The following is an 18,360-nucleotide window of genomic DNA, read 5'->3' on the forward strand; positions in this document are numbered from 1 at the left end:
CGATATCAGGGTCATTTTGGAGAGAAGAAAGGTTGCAGTGTGTTTACAAGGTAGTTGTGGTAAGAAGCTAGTTTATTTCAGATCTGTGATACCTACGTGGTTATATTCCTATATTAGTTTTTAAAAGTCTCTAGTCAGCAAAGAAAAAAAGTTGTTGAAGGGATACAGATAGGAAAAGAGGAAAAGAAGAACTCAACTATCATTATTTGCCAATGACAGGATTCTATACTTACAGGGTCTGAAAAACTCCACCAAAAAACTTCTAGAACTAATAAATGAATTCAGCAAAGTAGCAGGATATAAAATCAATACCTAGATATCAAATGCATTTCCACTACTTCTATACAAATCTGCCATTGTACAGTGAAGGCAACAATAAATAAACAAATAGGCATAGCTGATAAATAACTGGGTACAGACATATGGTTATCCTGACTTAAACATTATACAATGTACACATGTATTGAAATATTACATGGTTTACCAGCAATATGTAAATTTTTTTCTGTTTTTATGCATCAGTTAAAATATACAATTTTTTTTAAAATAGGCCACCTGCTGAATTTATCCTGAAGGCCAGTTTGTCAACTGCTACTTCAGAATAAGAGTTCTCAATCTTCATATAATCACATGGGAATCTTAATGCAGATTCTGATTCAGTAGGTCTGGGCTGGGCCTGAGAATCTGCAGTTATAGAAATCTCCCAGTTGATTAATGCTGAAGTTGTTCAGAAGATGACATTTTTGAGTAGTAAAGACCTAATTAGCTCCATGACAAGAAGGGTCCTATCTAATTATTTACTCTAAAGTCTCAGTAACAAAAACAGTGCCTATCACATGATCAATAAATGTTTGTATGAGGAACCAATAAACAAAGAATAAGCTTCTAATAGAATATCATTCTCTTTCTTATATCATTATTAAATGGGTTATTTTGGGGTGGTTATCCTTCTTTATGTTCAGCCTAGCTTTTAAGCTTACCAAATCTAGCAATCTCTAAAATAATGGCAGGTTTTCCACTAAATGTTACTGAGTTAAATCAGTCTAGGTCCATATAGACAGTAAAAAAGCTCATGGTTATTGAAAAATTAGTCCCTAAGCTTGTTTTCTACATTCATCCATAATGATCATATTTTATTTGTTTAAGCATTCCATGTTTCATATACATCAAGGCCTTTATACATGTCACTTTCCCTGATAGGAAAAATTCCCCCCCATTCCTTCAAATCTAAACATAATTTTACCTCTTCATAAGGCAGCAGAGAAAATAAATATCCTGATCCTCTCTCACCAGACCCTTTCCCATTACTAATATGGTTTTCTATCTCAACACTATAGTTCTTCTTCAAAGCGCTTATCATACTTTATAATTATTTTACCTTTTTATATGTTGACTTTTCAAAATTCCATTTACCCTACTGGAATGTAAGCTCCTTAAGGTTGAAAATTATATTTACCTCATTCACCACTGAATTCCTGACACAGTTCCTGAGATATTTAGACACAAATTTATATATTGGCTAAACAGACATCTTTAAGTCTATAGAGAAATTTTTCTCTTATCCTATATTTACAATGTGAATACTCTTAATGTATCTATCTAGTTTACAAGCACTGCCTTTTATCTGCAAGGACCTAGTACCCAATTTTGCACTCTATGATGCTGCCTTCTAGAATATGGCTATTAGAACAAGGGTAGACATTCTCTCTTCCATTTTTAGAATTGAGACTGGACTCCAGCCTCTCTGCCCATATGCTTCTCACTCTGACTAATGAATAATGATAGATTGCAATTGGGATTCTGTGTTTGTGAAAGAAATGAAAATTAAGTTTATAAATTGTGAAGAAGAAGAAACATGTAGACAGAAGAAAGCATATACGATGGGGAGGATTACCTTGGTTTTTAATGGCTTTCCTCATGGAAAATTCCAAATCCTCATGAAACCAAGCTGTTCTCTGATTTTTCAGGAGCTATCCCAATATCCTTCCATATTTGTGTTTTTGGATGCTTGGAAATGGATTTCTAATATTTACAATTGAAAGAATACTTAAAAATATTTTCTAACTAAGCACATCCAGATCATACAGAGGAAAAAGTATAACCAGAAAATGTGTCGAAATATGAGAAGAAAATATTGAACCAAGAAATCATTCAATAACTCTAGTTTAGTAAAATTTTGAAAATTATAAAACATTTTTCATGAAAGGAAAGACACTATCCACAAATAAGAATATTTATATGGAAACTAACATATCCTAAAATGAATAAATTCTTTTATAACTCTTCCAGGAAAATTTTTGCATCAATGAAATGCTAGTTCCAAAATTATTCAAAATACCCAATGCTGGGTGGCTGGCCCTAAGCACATTTTTTAAAGAGTTAACAATTCTTCAAATGATTTGAGCTAAAAAAAAAAAAAAATTCTTTAACCTCAAAGAAACAAGAGAAGAAAATGAAATGCTCTCCAACATGAGTAAAAAAGAACTTGAGAAGAAAGGAAGTATAAGAAACTATCACCATCAATAGAATCTTATGATATAAAGGGAAGTAGATGTACAAAGCAATAGGTCTGAGCCAATAAATCCCTAAGAATCTCCGGCAAGTCAATCGATTCAAGATGTGAATCAGCTCTAGTCACTCCTGTAGCCAACTATCCTACTTTTTTTAAATTGATAATTGAGTAATCTACTTTTTGTTAGAAAGTTAAAATGTAAATGACAAAATCCTAACAGCTTTCTTTTATAGCCTAATTCAAAATATCCATTATTTTCCAAGCAGCAAATGAATATGTCAAAAACAGTCTTGCTGTAGATATTTAGTTGTTTTCTGCCAAATTAATGAAGGAAAATATTGCACTTTGAATTGGTTAATTACCACGAATCCTTCTGCAAAGGGCTCCTGCTTGTAGAATTAAACCAGCTTTAGTTGGCACACTGCCCTAATATTCATAGAGACTAGAATATAGGCTCCACTGTACTCAAGAGACATTTAGTTTTTGGCATCATTCATAAGCTTACAAATCATCAGTGCTAACCACTATAGACATTCAACTGTCTGAAGTAAACAAGGCAGAAAGCACCTGCATTCAAATAAAGATGTACCATACTCTGAATCTTTGAAATTATAGGAGCTAGAATTACAATGTACAATGAACAAGAATACCCTTACTTACATATCTTCTGGAAAGGAGCTACTTAAACAAAAATCCTTAGTGACAATTCTATTTCAAGGAAATCCTCTAGGAACAAGGCAACTTCAAAGAAGGGGCAACTCAGAGAAGTTCTTTTTCCTCAGTTCTAGGCCAGAGTTAATAAAGCTATTTCAGGTATAGGTCTCCAGGGAGCCCAGGCACAGATCTCATACCTCCTCATATTATAATATTTGAGATTAAAAGGTGCTGACTTGCCCATTTCAAATCTGGTAAAATAACCATGAATTATTCAAACATAACCCCATTATTCCTTTCTCCCTTCTTCATGTGATTGCCCCGCCCCTTCCCTACAGAAATTTCAAGACCTGGAATGACCTCCCTTCCTTGAATGATATATTAGATATACTTTTTTAAAACAGGATAGGAAAGGATTCTCAACTTTTTGAAAGATATATTCCATCATCCCTGCTATTTGGGAAAGAATGAGTAGAGATAGAGATACCAAAAATTTTTCTTTTTCTTTTCCTCTCTCCCCTGACCTTTAAAAATAAATGAAGAAAAGATTAGAAATCAAGGCAGATAAATACTTTTTACTCAGGAATTCCAGTTGACTTCTCCCAGATGTTCTCCCTATATTCCAAAGCAATCAGCCCAGGTTCCAGTGTGTCACTGCCATGAGAGAATGGGAAGAGCACAAAACCAATACTAAATCCTGGAAAGGTCACTCAACACTAACTACAAAACCCGGATATTCTATCACCTAAGTATTAAAGTAAATACAAAATTAGCAAGCAATTTTTTTATGACTGGCAAAATCCTAGTCAAAAGTAGTTAGAAGACATTAATTAAAAATTCAAGCTTTGAGAATATAACATCGAAGCTAGTCCAAGGAAGTTTAAATAGTCTGGAAAGCTGTGAAGAAGGAAAAAAAAAAACAGTATTAAAACAAACTAAAGAAGTAGAGAAAAAGAAATGGGAAACAAAGAACAGATGAAACAAAGAGAGAATAAATATCAAAATGACAGGTTTAAAACATGTCAATAATCACATTAATAAATGTAACTGATCTAAGAACTCCAATTAAAAAGCAGAGATTGGGCTCAGGATAGCTCAATGGAAGAGCACTTGTCTAGCCTGCACAATGCCCTGAGATCAATTTCCAGCACTAGTGGGAAAAAAAATTCCAACACAGAGATTAACAGACTCCTAAAAAGCAAGGCACAACATGCCACTTTGGAAAAGTGTAAATTAAACATAGACAGGTTAAAAGCAAAATGATATGAAAAGATATACTATACCAATACTGGTCAAAAAACCTGGAGTGGCTACATCAATATCAGAAAAGGTTTATTTCAGAACAAAACTATTACCACAGATTCACAGAATAATGCCATAATGATAAAGTGGTCAATTCATGAAGAGGACAAACTAATGCCAAATCTTTATGCACCTAATAACAGCTTCAAGATACAGGCTGTAAAAACCAATAGAAATCAAGGTATACACTATTCTGACCACAAAACAAGTCTCAAATGTAAAACCATTCAAATCATATAAAGTATGTTATCTGCTCGCAATTAACTTAATTAGAAAACAGTAACAGAAAGATCTCTGAAAACCCCAAATATTTGGGAACTAAATAAGACATTTCTAAATTATCAAAGGATCAAAGAAGAAATCAAAAGAAAAATTAGAAGTTATTTTAAATTGAAGGAAACTTAAAATACACCACATTAACATTTGTAGAATATTGCTGAAATTGTACTTGGGAGGAAAATTATAACACTAAGTATCTGTGTTAGAAAAGAAGAAAGGTTTGAGTGGCTTTAGCTTCTACTCTAAGAAATTAGAGACCCTCATTGTTATAGAAAATGCATGTATGAAGATGTGAGAAAGAAAAAAAAGAATAGCATTACCCTAGATTAAGTAAAGAGAAGTAGAGGCAGGGAGGGGAGGGATTGGGGAGATAGGAAGGATAGTAGAATGAAACAGACATTATTATTACTATGTGTATATATGTAACTGCATGACCAATGTGATTCTGCAACCTGTATACTCAGAAAAATGAGAAATTATATCCCATCTGATTCAAATGTATGACATATCAAGATCACTGTACTGTCATGTGTAACTAAGTAAAACAAATAAAAAAATTAGAAAAGCATCAGATCAAACCTAAATTAAACAGACAAAAGGAAATATGAATTGTAGCAGAATTCAATGAAAAAGAAGAAATACCAATGGAAAAAAACTTCACTCTCTTAAATGGTCAAAAAATTGAGAAATCTCTAGACACATTTCTCAACAACTAAAGGATATAAATTAACAACTTCAGGACTGAGCTGGCATAACTACAGTATCTACAGATAATATGGCAATATTATAAAAAAAGAAATGATTGATTTCTTAAAGAATTCAAATGACATAAGCTCACTTAAAAATACAAATACAATTTACCCAAACATTGCAGAAAATACTTTCCACTTACAAAGCCAGCATTATTCTGATACCAGAACCAAATACAGATACAAGAAAAGGAAACTACATATCAAGATTCCTCATGTATGTAGTAAATATTAAGAATCCTAAAATTTGAGTACTGCAGTATCCATAAGGCATGATATGTCAAGCCTACCACATAAGGTCAACCTTGGAATTTTTAAGTTTTAATTTTAGCTTAAGGTTTCAATTTTGTTGCATATGGATTTCCAGTTTGCCCAGTACCATTTGTTTTTATTACTATTGCTCTGTAGTATAGTTTAAGGTCTGGAATAGTGATGCCACCTGCTTCACTCATCCTTCTAAGGATTGCTTTAGCAATTCTAGGTCTCTTATTTTTCCAGATGAATTTCATAATTGCTTTTTCTATTTCTATGAGGAATGCCATTGGGATTTTGATCGGAATTGCATTTTTCTTGGTCTTCTCGGTCTATACTCAAAGGAATTAAATCTATATAGTGCTTTTGGTAGTACTGTCATTTTGATAATATCAAATCTGACTATCCAAGAGCAAGGTAGATCTTTCCATCTTCTTAGTATTTCTTTGATTTCTTTCCTTAAGGGTCTGTAGTTTTTACTGTATAGATCTTTCAACTCTTTTGTTAAGTTGATTCCCCCAAAAAATTTTTTTTTGAGGCTATTTTAAATGGGGTAGTTTTCCTCATTTCCCTCTCACAGGATCTGCCACTGATATACAGGCATACCTTTGATTTACAGGTATTGATTTTATATCCTGCTACTTGGCCAAATTCATTTACTAGTTCTAGAAGATTTCTGGTGAAGCTTTTTGGGTCTTCTAGGTATAGAATCATATTGTCAGCAAATAGTGCTATTTTAAGTTCTTCTTTTCCTATACGTAGTCCTTTAATTACTTTTGTCTGTCTAATTTTCTGGCAGTTGTTTCAAGAACTATGTTAAATGGAAGTGCTGAAAGAGGGAATCCCTATCTTGTACCAGTTTTTAGAGGGAATGCCTTCAATTTTTCTCCATTTAGAATGATGTTGGCCTGGGGCTTAGCGTAGACAGCTTTTACCCCTATCTCTAACCATGCACAAAACTCAACTTAAAGTGGATGGAGGACCTAGGAATTAAAACAAAGACTCTGGGTCTAATAAAAGAAAAAGTAGGCCCTAATCTCATCATGTGGGATTAGGCCCCAACTTCCTTAATAAGACTCCTATAGCACAAGAATTAAAACCAAGAATCAATAAATGGGATGGATTCATACTAAAAAGTTTCTTCTCAGAAAAAAAAATGATCTGTGAGGTGAATAGAGAGCCTTGGAAACAAATTTTTACTCCTCACACATCATATATAGGACTAATCTCTAGGATATATAAAAAACTCAGAAAACTAAGCACTAAAAAACAAATAACCAATAAATGGGTCAATGACCTGAACAGACACTTCTCAAAAGTGATATACAATCAATCAACAAATATATGAAAAAATGTTCATCATTTCTAGCAATTATAGAAATGCAAATCAAAACTACTCTTATCATCTCACTCCAGTCAGAGTGGCAGCTATTATGAAGACAAACAATAGTAAGTGTTGGCAAGGAAGTGGGGAAAAAGGTACACTCATACATTGCTGATGGGACTGCAAATTGATGCAGCCAATATGGAAAGCAGTATAGAGATTCCTTGGAAAATTGGGAATGGAACCACCATTTGACCCAACTATCCCTCTTCTCGGTCTACACTCAAAGGAATTAACAACAGCATACTTCAGGGACACAGCAACATCAATGTTTATAGCACCACAATTCACAACAGCTAAACTGTGGAACCAACCTAGATGCCCTTTAATAGATAAATGGATTTTAAAAAATGTGGCATATATACACAGTGGAATATTACTCAGCAATAAAAGAGAATAAAATCATGGCATTTGCAGGTAAATGGATGAGTTACAGAAGATAATGCTAGGTAAAATTAACCAATCCCAAAAAACCAAATGCCGAATGTTTTCTCTGATATAAGGAGGCTGATTCATAGTGGGGTAGAAAGGGGGAACATGGGAGGAATAGATGAACTCTAGATAGGGCAGAGAGGTGGGAGGGGAAAGGAAGGGGCAGGGGGTTAGCAAGGATGGTGGAATGTGATAGACATCATTATCTAAAGTACATGTATAAATTCATGAATTGGTGTGAACATACTTTATATACAATCAGAGATATGAAAAATTTTGTTGAATATGTATAATAAGAATTATAATGCATTCTGCTGTCATTTATTCTTAAAAAAATCAATTAAAAAATGAAAAAAGGTTTCAAGGTTGGTTTATATGTAACTTATCATATTAAGAAATTTTAAAAGGAAAACATAATGATCACCTAAATATAAGCTCAAAGGAAAAAAGGGGAAAGAAAGAACTTAGAGGCAGAAAGAAATCTGGGGCTTATCATTTCTGTGAACTATCCAAATGAGGATGCACATTAAATCCAGGAATTCAAGAGGAAGATATTGTTAAGGTCTTTACAGATTTAAATTCTTTATCTAAAACAAGGACAGGAATGTTCATTTTGAGAATGGCTTTGAAAATCAAAGATAATGTCATAAAAATACTTATCACAGTGCCAGACTTATAATAGTCATTTGAAAATAAATAAATGAGAACCTAAGAAGTATTTGACAAAATCCAGCATGAAATTTCTGATAAAAACTCTCCACAAAGTAGTAATAAAAGACAATTTCTTCAGCCTAAGTAAAGAGGCATCTGAAAAACTTGCAGCTAACATCCTATTTGAAGGTGAATGCGTCTCCTCTATGATCAGGAATCAGATGTCTGCTCTTATCATTTCTCTTTAACAGTGTGCTGTACAATCTAGCTAGCCAATCAGCCAAAGAAAATAAATTAAAAGTATTTGGAATTTAAAGAAAGAAGTAAAACTTTTCCTAGACAACATGATCTTCTATGTAGAAAATCAGGATCTATAAAAGAGCTATAAGAACTGGTGAGTTTAACAAGATTATAGGACCCAATATCAATATTGAAAAAATCAATTGTATGTTTATTTACTAGCAACCAATTTGGAATTTCAAATATAAAACACTTAGGAATAAATCTGACAAAAGATGTAAAACAGATCTGTATGCTGAAAACTATAGAAATACTTCTCATAGAAACTAAAGATCTAAATAAATAGAGAGATATATATAACTTGCTCATGGGTTACTTGACTCAATATTGTTAAAATGTCATTTCTTCCAAAAGTGATCTAAACATTTAAGGCACATAAAAGTAAGCTTTTAAAACAGAAATTTAAGCTAGTTCTAAATTTCATAGGCAAATGCAGGATAGCCAAAACAACTTTGAAGAAAACAGGAGGACTAACACTACCTGATTTGAAGACCTACTTTAGGTTAACAGTAATCCAGACAATCTGTTATAAGATAAAGATAGACAAACACACCAAAGGAAAAAAAATGGAGAATTCCAAAACTGACCCCCACATAAATTGACAAGCAATTTTAACAAAGACATAAATAGAAAATAGCCTTTTGAATAAATATTTGTTGAAACAATTGTATATATACATATGTATACACACATATATACACACATAAATATAGTTTTTTAGGAATTAACTTTGATTCATACCACATGCCACATATATAAATTAACTAAAAATGGATTTCAGGGTGCAGGCTAATATCCTGAAACTGCTTTACATGTATACTGGGGTTAAAACAATGAAAAATAGATGGCAGAAGCCATTTTCTGTTTGAAAAAAAATACTTAGATATACACAATAAAACACGATAAAGTGAATCACATGAAACTGGATTAGAATCAGAGACATCAATCAGTATGAACTCACATTTAGCTTAACATAAATACAAGTGGAAAGATACAGAAATAATGATAGACAGCATACATCCATGGATTAGCAAATATACATATATTTCCTGGCCCTGTCAGGAAGTGAACCTAGACATATGACACCCCAGTAACAGCAACCAATATACCTAGTACACAGATATTGGTTTTAACAACATACTTAAAAAACAGGAATCAGGGATTCTTTGAGAAATGAATTATTCTAAGGTTAAGACATAGAAAACATAAAAGAAGCCATACATATCTTGCAGTGTCAAGAAACAAAGATTTGCTCCAAAAAAGAGGTAAGTGTTTAAAGGGATCCTGGACCCAACCTAAAAGAGCTCCCCATATCTTAAAATAAACCAATTTGAGCAATAAAATAAATAACAGTACTTGAATATACAAAATAAATATATGAGTACATATTAATGTAAAGAAATAAATGAAGGAGAAACAAATATTTCTTACAGAATAATTTCAAATAATTTATGTAGAAACTCAGCTCCAGGATACTGGGCAAAAATGCCCTCCTCTGATTCCTTTCCCACTTTTTCCTTAAATATGAGCTATACTTAGTGACTTGCTTCAAAAGAACAGACTATAAAAATGATTTTTAAAAAAGACTAATTTTACGGTGAAGAAAACTGGCTAACAATACCTTGGTCAAGTAATCAAGGATAAGTAACTGCTGTCAGTTAAGGCATGCTGATAGTTCGTCACCATGATTACAATGTGACAGGAAAGGAACTCTCCCCCAAAAGTCATAGCCTCCATCTAATCAAGACAAAAATATCAGATAAATGCAAATTGTGATAAATTCTATAAACATTACCAGCCTTGTTCAAAATGTAAAGTTCATGAAAAACAAGGATGGAGGAACTATCAGAGATCAGAGCAGACTAAGAGGACATGAGGACACAATGTGCAATCTGAGAGTGAATTCTAAAACAGAAATCAGGTGTTAGAGGTAAAGTTGGTAATATCCAAAAAAAGTCTAAAGTATAATTAATAGTAATGTACTAATTATGGGTGTTTAGTTTTGACAAATCTTCCATGTTTATATAAGATGTTAATAATAAAAGAAAGTGGATGAGGGGTATACAGCCACTCTCTGTACTACTTTTTGCTACTTTTCTGAAAATCTAAAATTCTTCCAAACTAAAAAAAGTCATTATAAAAAAGTATTATCGACTTTAATGTAAAAAAGTAAAGCCATAAATATACCTAGAACATAAGACAGTATTTTTTACCTTGAGCTAGGCAAAATTTATTACATATGATGGCAACAACACAATCTTTAAAAAGATATGACTGCAAAATTACATTCCATCAAAATTTAAAACTTTCACATTTTTAGGGCACTGTGAAGATGAAAAAACAGACTAAGATTTGTAAAGTACATATCTAATAAAAACTTATTAAAGCAAATAACTTGATTTAAAATTGGCACAAAACTTGAACACACACCAGAGAAGATATACAGATTGCAAGTAAGCACATAAAAAGATGCTCAACATTATCAGTCATCAGAAAGATGCACATTAACCACAAAGAGAAGCCACTACATACCCATTAGAATGGTCAAAATTTAAGACTTACCATATCAAATGTTGGCAAGGATGTAGAAGAACTGGAATTCTCATACAATGCTGGTGGGAATGTAAAATGGTGCAACCAGTTTGAAAAATGTTTCAGGAATTTCTTACAAATTTAAACACATACCTACCACATAACCCAACCATACTACTCCTATTTGCCCAAATGCAAAAGGAGTATTTGTCCAAGGTCATGTACATCAATGGTCATAGCAGCTTTAATCATAAAAATTGGAGATCTTTTAAACCCAAGTTTCCATCAACAGGTAAATGACTAAACCAATTGTGATATAGTCATGATGGAATACTACTATACTACTTTTCAATAAAAAGGAATACAAACTGTATGTATTCATTATCTAAAGTTCTAGTAAATGTAAACAATTCTATAGTGACAAGAGAGATAAGTGACTGCAGTTATGAGGATGGGAATAGATCAGGAGGGGCAGGGAGAGACAGAAAAAAGAGAATACAAAAGGACAGAAAGAAGCTTTGGGAATGATAGTATCTTCACTATCTTGATAATAATGATGATTTCATAGATACATCATCAAAACTCATCAAATGGTACACTTCAACTAGATGCAGTTCATTGTATATCAAATACGCCTCAACAAAACTGTTTTAAAAAATCAACAATCACAAACTTGGAAAATCTGGAAATATACTGAACTTGGAAATGAGAAGCCTCAGAAAAGGAATGATTTTCACAAATGGCTGATGGCATGGCAAATGAAATAGTGATTAGATTTGGTCTATGCAGCTTCATGAGAGAACTAGTACCAAAAGAATAGAAATTAAAAGTTATATCAGCTCCATTAATGGAATACAATGACAATCATAGTTGTCTATACATGGAATGAATGTAAAGTAAGGTCTATGTCAGAAAAGAGTTTAAGCAGAAACTAAACTGATCACCTTTTACATGAGGAATTAGGAGAAATTCCCATCTGGGATAGAAGATGGTACTTCTTGATCCTTATTCAATGGTTAGAAAAACAGAACAACTAGTTTGCACTTGGACAGAAAGTTACTGAATCCTATTCATCAAATTTTCAAGCCATAACACCAAACATTTTGAGTTATTTAAAGTATTTGAGAGTATATGAACAAAGTTAATTATGTACTATACCTTTAAAAACATAACTGGTTTTTTTTTTATTTTAAGACAGCTTTAAAGATAAGCATATAAAAACACATTTTATAATGTGTTTTTCTCTTTTGGGGTTTATCATGAATTTCTTGGAGAACTGAGCATTTATAATGTTTATTATGCAATGCTAAGCACCTCAAGTTTGACAATAACAGCTACCATTTATTCTACTGAATATTATAGGCCTAAAAATTTCAGTAGGACATCTTTGGCAATTCAAGTTTACAATATTTCAACATAGCCATTATCCCCATTTTACAGATGAAAAATCTTACACTGAGGAAATTAAAAATCTTCAGATTGAAGATCTGCAGTAAGTTTTCCATAACCTGATGATACAGGAATGTCTCCTGGTTTACTGGAAGGTCCAGCTGATAAACACTGTGTATAGTCTTTTCTCCCTTTCCAAATATTTCCTATAGTACCACACATTTTTTTAAATACAAATTTTCTCATGTTACTCATTCACCTTCAGTTCCTGCTGATGAAGTCAAAATTTGTCAAAGTGGTGAACAAGAGCCTTCCCACCTAATTTTCCAGAATCATCTGCAAGTATATCTATATAGTCCAGACAGACTGAAATATTTTAAAAGTCCTTTAAAAATGCAGTGCATTTGTACTTGCTCTTCCCACTTTCTACATGTACATTTTTCTTATTTTGGGCTCAGCAAATGGACTCTTGTCCTTCCAGAATCAGTTTTAAATATAATTCCCTCTTTTGAAATCATTTCTGATATTCCAGCCACAATTACATGTATACCATTCTATGTTCATACCGATTTATCTGTGAGTTTGTTTCTGTCATAAATCTCTCCTCAAAAACAGGTAAACTCATCACAGTATCTCTGCCACCCAAGCCTAATGCCTGAGGTATAAGAAATGTTCAAAAAGTGTTTACTGTCTGAATAAATGAATGATAGATGAATGAATAAACAGATATATTAAGCAGTATCTGAAATTAAGGGCTTTTTTGCAGGGATATATAAAAGAAGTAATACTATGTATAATAGAGATACACAAGTCGCCACAACTACAACACATACTACATCTTAAAAATTCCATAAGATTTCATCTTCAATTATATCTTAATTGTAACATCTATTATGATCTAGTCTGCTGGATTGTATAGTCTATTAAAACAGTTTTTAATCAAAAGTAAAAGTAATATATAATTTGATGCCGAAACTTAATTCTCAAGACTCTAAAATGATTGGAGACCAGGAAATCTTTGAACTCCTCTCTGATTACTTGTCAAGAAGAAGTCAGAGGAATAACCTTTTTTGTGACCTCCTCCCACAAATAAAAGTATTCAGATTTTACCATTTCAAGATGTAACCTTGTTTAGTGCTCTCCTCCTGCAGATAATGAGACATTTTTTTAAAAGAAGGAAATAAAACAACGTCTACCATTTAAAATTTCAGGCTCCTTTCATCTTTATTTCTTATGATTTAAATTAAAATATCTTTTATGCCTGGTCAAATATGTTTGATTAGATTTTTTCAAATCAGTCCAAACATAACTATAGGAATTTACAATACATTTTGGTTTGAGAAGCTTCTTCTATCATTGTATTCTCTTGCTCAGACCTGATATGGAAATAACTTGGGTTCTTGGTGGACACTGTTGTTTTATGTTAAAATCAAGATAGAGCTAAATATTTTTAAAAATGCAAACTAAGATAAAGCTAAAACAAATCAAGACACTTTGAGAACCATTCTCAGCTAATGGAAAAATCATTTAAATTTCATGAAAAATATTCTAAAGCAATTTTCTAGGTGAAAACAAAGCATTACTTATTTATTGAGGAAAATGCCTTCCCTAAAGAAGTATCCCCATGTCAGAAGCCATTAGTCTTTAAAATTAATGCCTTATACATGTAGGTTTTAAAAAAATTTCACACCTTAGTAATTTTCTTTTAAAATACTGCCTCATTATAGCACTATCATTTTGATTTATTCTAGAAAGGGTTCCATTCTGAAGAACTAAAACGTCTTTTTAAAAACATACACAGGAAAAAAAACTGACATGCTCAAGAAAGTACTCAGTCTATAGCAGTGGACTTTGCTTCAAACAGACAAAAGAAGGAGCAATTTTAAACCACATTAAGTATATCCATTTCTTTCCATGAAATATGATAATAAAATAAAATAATAATGAATTATTTCAAAGCCCAGCAATACAAAGTTTGAGAACTGCAAAATAAAAAGATAAAATTAAAAACTTTGGGCTAAGACATCCATTAAACAAAAGGAGACTATTTCCCAAAAACTGGTATAATTTTTTCAGATTAGCCTGAGAACACAGGATATGCAATTTGCTTTAATTTTTCCCATTGTCATCTTCAACTTTACTCTGGCATTCAATAAGGAAGTAACTGAATGATGGTGAAATGAGTTAGACATCATTACCCTAAGTACATGTATGAAGACATGGATGGTGTGAAAATACTTTGTGTACAATCATGACTTGAGAAATTGTGCTTTATGTGTGTAATATGAAATAAATTGCATTCTGCTATCGTGTATAACAAATTAGAATAAATAATTTAATTTAAAAAGTAAAAATAGAACATAACTAAATTCAACTATTATGTAAGTTATTTCATCTTTTAAGATTAAACAATAGCAATATTACTATACAGGCATCAAATGATAAGATTAATATCTGTTAGATGTTAACCATTATGTAGTTATTTTATATATGACTTAAATAATATCTAAACCCATATAAAACCAACTTAAAATGGAGATCAACTATAACTTTAAAGTAGATAGGGTAATAATTCTGATCTGTGGACTTTAAGTGAATGACTTTCCTAAGAAAAGGATAACTTCAAACTCTCCTAAAAAGCACTGAAATGTCAAAGTGCCTGTCACTATATTTAAAATGTTTTATTCTGAATTCTATGAGGTGTTTAGCCTAAAACACATTTATATTAAAAATAAGTCTATTAGGAAATTGGAAGGATCAAATGACAATTAGGAAATTTTCCCTTGAAAGCTTTCCAGTTTATCTGTGATTATCTTGCTGTGTACAATTAATTTCAATAGAATAGTACTGCAAAGGAAGTTCAAGAAGGCCACAAGAAGCAGAATAAAGGATAGGCTTAGGGTTACTGAGGTGGATTCTAACCATCTAAACCTGGTACCATTTTAAACTCTGGTTTGAGCTTTCCACTCCACTGGTTTTCTTTTTTTATTTTCCCCATTTTTTTAATTTGTTTTAATTAGTTACACATGACAGTACAATGATCTTGACATATCATACATTTAAATCAGATGGGATATAATTTCTCATTTTTCTGAGTGTACAGGTTGCAGAATTACATTGGTCATGCAGTCACATATATATCCACAGCAATAATAATGTCTATTTTATTCTGCTATCCTTCCATTCACTGGTTTTCTTTTACTTAATATCTACTTGTACATTTAGTAAATTATAAAACATCAACAGTAGACTGTCTTATCAGTCTGTGTCAAAATTTAGATTTAACTGAAAGTAATGTTTATATAGAAAAATGAATTTAAAAACCCTTAAAAGTTAAAGTAAGCAACCAAGAACTTGTCTACTATGGTTAAATTTTGCAAAACACCATCAGAGTGGTTGGATAATATTCAAGGACATTAGGAGAATATGAAATTAATATTATTCTGATCTGGTGATTGATAATACGCTAGTGTTGATAATTCATTCCTTGCTCTCTAATTTACCCAATATTATTCCTTCTAAAACACCTACTTTACCACTGTAAAAATTGGTGCTTCCAAGAAGAGATTTGTTCTTATGTTGCTGGCTAATCAGATTAAAATGTCATTTTTCTGTTCAAAAAAAAAATGAGGTAACTGATAATATTTTTTAACTTGTTACATTGTGATCTTTCAAGGGAAACATTTTGATTCATTCAAGTTCTAGGCTCTTCTAAACAGTTCTTTTGTTTCTTACATGCAAAGATAATACCCCATAAAAGGAAAGACACCATGTATGAATTAAGAAAGAAGGGTTCATGAAAGAAATGGAATATAATTACATAAACACACATCTCTACAGGTGGATATAAATTTTGAAAATCTCTGATTTCTCATCTTTAAAGGGCAGCAGTGCTTTTTTAATTATGCTAAAAGTCCCTTGTCTGCTTGATCTCTCGTGAACAATTTTAATCAGGCAAGCCTAATACACTCCGTCTCACAGACAACTTAACAGAGCTCTCAACTATGAGCTAATGGGAAAACAAGGAACCACAAGCATTTTTATTAAAAGGAAAAAATGGCTAGCCTAGAGATTTGGCAAGCAATAAAGCAAGATTAAATCATGCTTTTCCCTCACTTAGCCTACTTAACTTCAAGAACTATAGTCATATAATTAATTTGCTCTTGAGATTTACTCTGTAAATACAAACACACCATTTTAAAAAACTACCTTCTTAAAATTCACAGTGGTTTTAGTTATTCTCCTTTTCCATTCAAAAATGGACTAATGCAATATCAACCAGCTTGCCAGAGTCATAAAACAATCCTTAAATATTATCCTCCTCAAGAAGAGCCAAAATTACTCCCTGTATAAATCCTGTCAAAGGATTTTGTTCAAAGTAAGTGTTGAATGGTAATTAAAATGACCAAATAATCCCATGCCCAAGCCTATTTTCTGTATCATCCATCACCATTAATCCACTGTCCATTCTGAGACCTTCCCAAGATACAGATCATGATCAGTACCCAAATTTTTAACTGCTTAGACAACTAAGAACTATCTAAACCTGGTACCATTTTAAATTCCTTTCTCTTAACCAATTAAACACCAAAACTCCAAAAAGTACGGCTGGTTGCTCCAAGCCCTAAGAGTTTGCACCTATGCTATAACTAGTTGGTTTTCAACTTGATCCCTACACAATTTTGAAGTTAAAAATAATATCTTGGTCTGATTTTACCTCCATCCAGTTGGCTATGTCAGTTACCCTAGGTTCTCAATTCCCTCAGTGCCTCATTTAGTCATGTAAGACATAACTAATAATATCCTCTTCTCAAAGAGTTGATGTGAGAATTAAATGACATAATACATGGAAGGGCAGTACCTAACATACTGTGGACACAATAAAAATATCTCCCTCTGTCAGGTCCCAGATCACCGTTTCCAGGTTCTTCAAGCACTGGTTTCAACATTTCCACTGAACCTCCAATAAGATGCTTGGGATCTCACATTTTTCCTGTCAACCTTGCCAGCCTCAGCAATCACCAGCAGTCCTCACCCCTCACCAGCAATCCTTACCCAAAATCTCACTTTTATTGTTTTCCCATCTCTACACTCACTCCACTCCTCTTGAGGCTTTCCAGCTATTTTCATTCTAGAGCTCCCAGGGCATTTCTGCCTCATGATTTTCCCATGTGCTGTCATGGTTTACTAATTCATTAAAGATAGCTTCATTTACCTTTGCTTTATTTTTTACCTGCTGGTTATTTTCCTGATAAGTTCTGTTTATTACTAATTGCAATTGTACACAGTCAGGCTTTTTAAAATACTTTTCTATTTATATTGACTTAAAAAGACTATTCCTTATAGTTTAACAAAGAGATAGAAAATTAATATATAGCGTATATATAGAAAATTAATATATAGCGTATATATAGAAAATTAATATATAATTAATATATATAATATATATTAGGACATCAGATTAATATAATAGATTATTTATAACAGATTAGTTATTATTGTCTTTAATCATTTTTTAATTTTTTGTTTTGCTTTTCCCTTTTCTTAAAAAACCATTTCCCCAATTCTCTGCTGGACACACAAAATAAATGCTTAGTCATTAAAAAAAAGTATTACTCTTTAGATAAATATAAACTACATGTGTTTCATAGACTCCATGCCTGTTAATTATCCTAATGGAGTATAAAACCCTTTCAATATCCCAGAGTTAATCTCAACCTGTTTCAAATTACCATGCTCTAAGTTTTGCTCCAGGTATTCTGGTCAAGTGCACCAAAATATATACACACACATATATTATATATTTTTAATAAAATGTATATTATTCATAATTATATAGCACACATTTCTATATAATATTTATTATATAATATACATATCATAAAATGTTTTATATAAAATATTCATTATATATGTACATATAT

At 32.0% G+C, this 18,360-nt stretch overlaps 1 protein-coding gene across 12 annotated transcripts in view; it reads right to left on the reverse strand.

Annotated features, from left to right (window-relative positions):
• Rfx3 (regulatory factor X3) overlaps window positions 1-18,360 on the reverse strand; it is a 300,010-nt gene that overhangs the window by 207,432 nt on the left and 74,218 nt on the right. The window contains exon 2 of one of the 12 annotated variants that reach the window (XM_078047591.1): window positions 11,078-11,127. The exons of the other annotated variants lie outside the window; for them this stretch is intronic. The gene's annotated coding sequence lies outside the window, so the exon portion shown is untranslated. The remainder of the gene's footprint in view (window positions 1-11,077; window positions 11,128-18,360) is intronic. 12 annotated transcript variants of the gene reach the window in all.

This window comes from Ictidomys tridecemlineatus, chromosome 4 (assembly GCF_052094955.1).
Source record: "Ictidomys tridecemlineatus isolate mIctTri1 chromosome 4, mIctTri1.hap1, whole genome shotgun sequence".
In the NCBI taxonomy this organism is placed as follows: Eukaryota; Metazoa; Chordata; class Mammalia; order Rodentia; family Sciuridae; genus Ictidomys; species Ictidomys tridecemlineatus.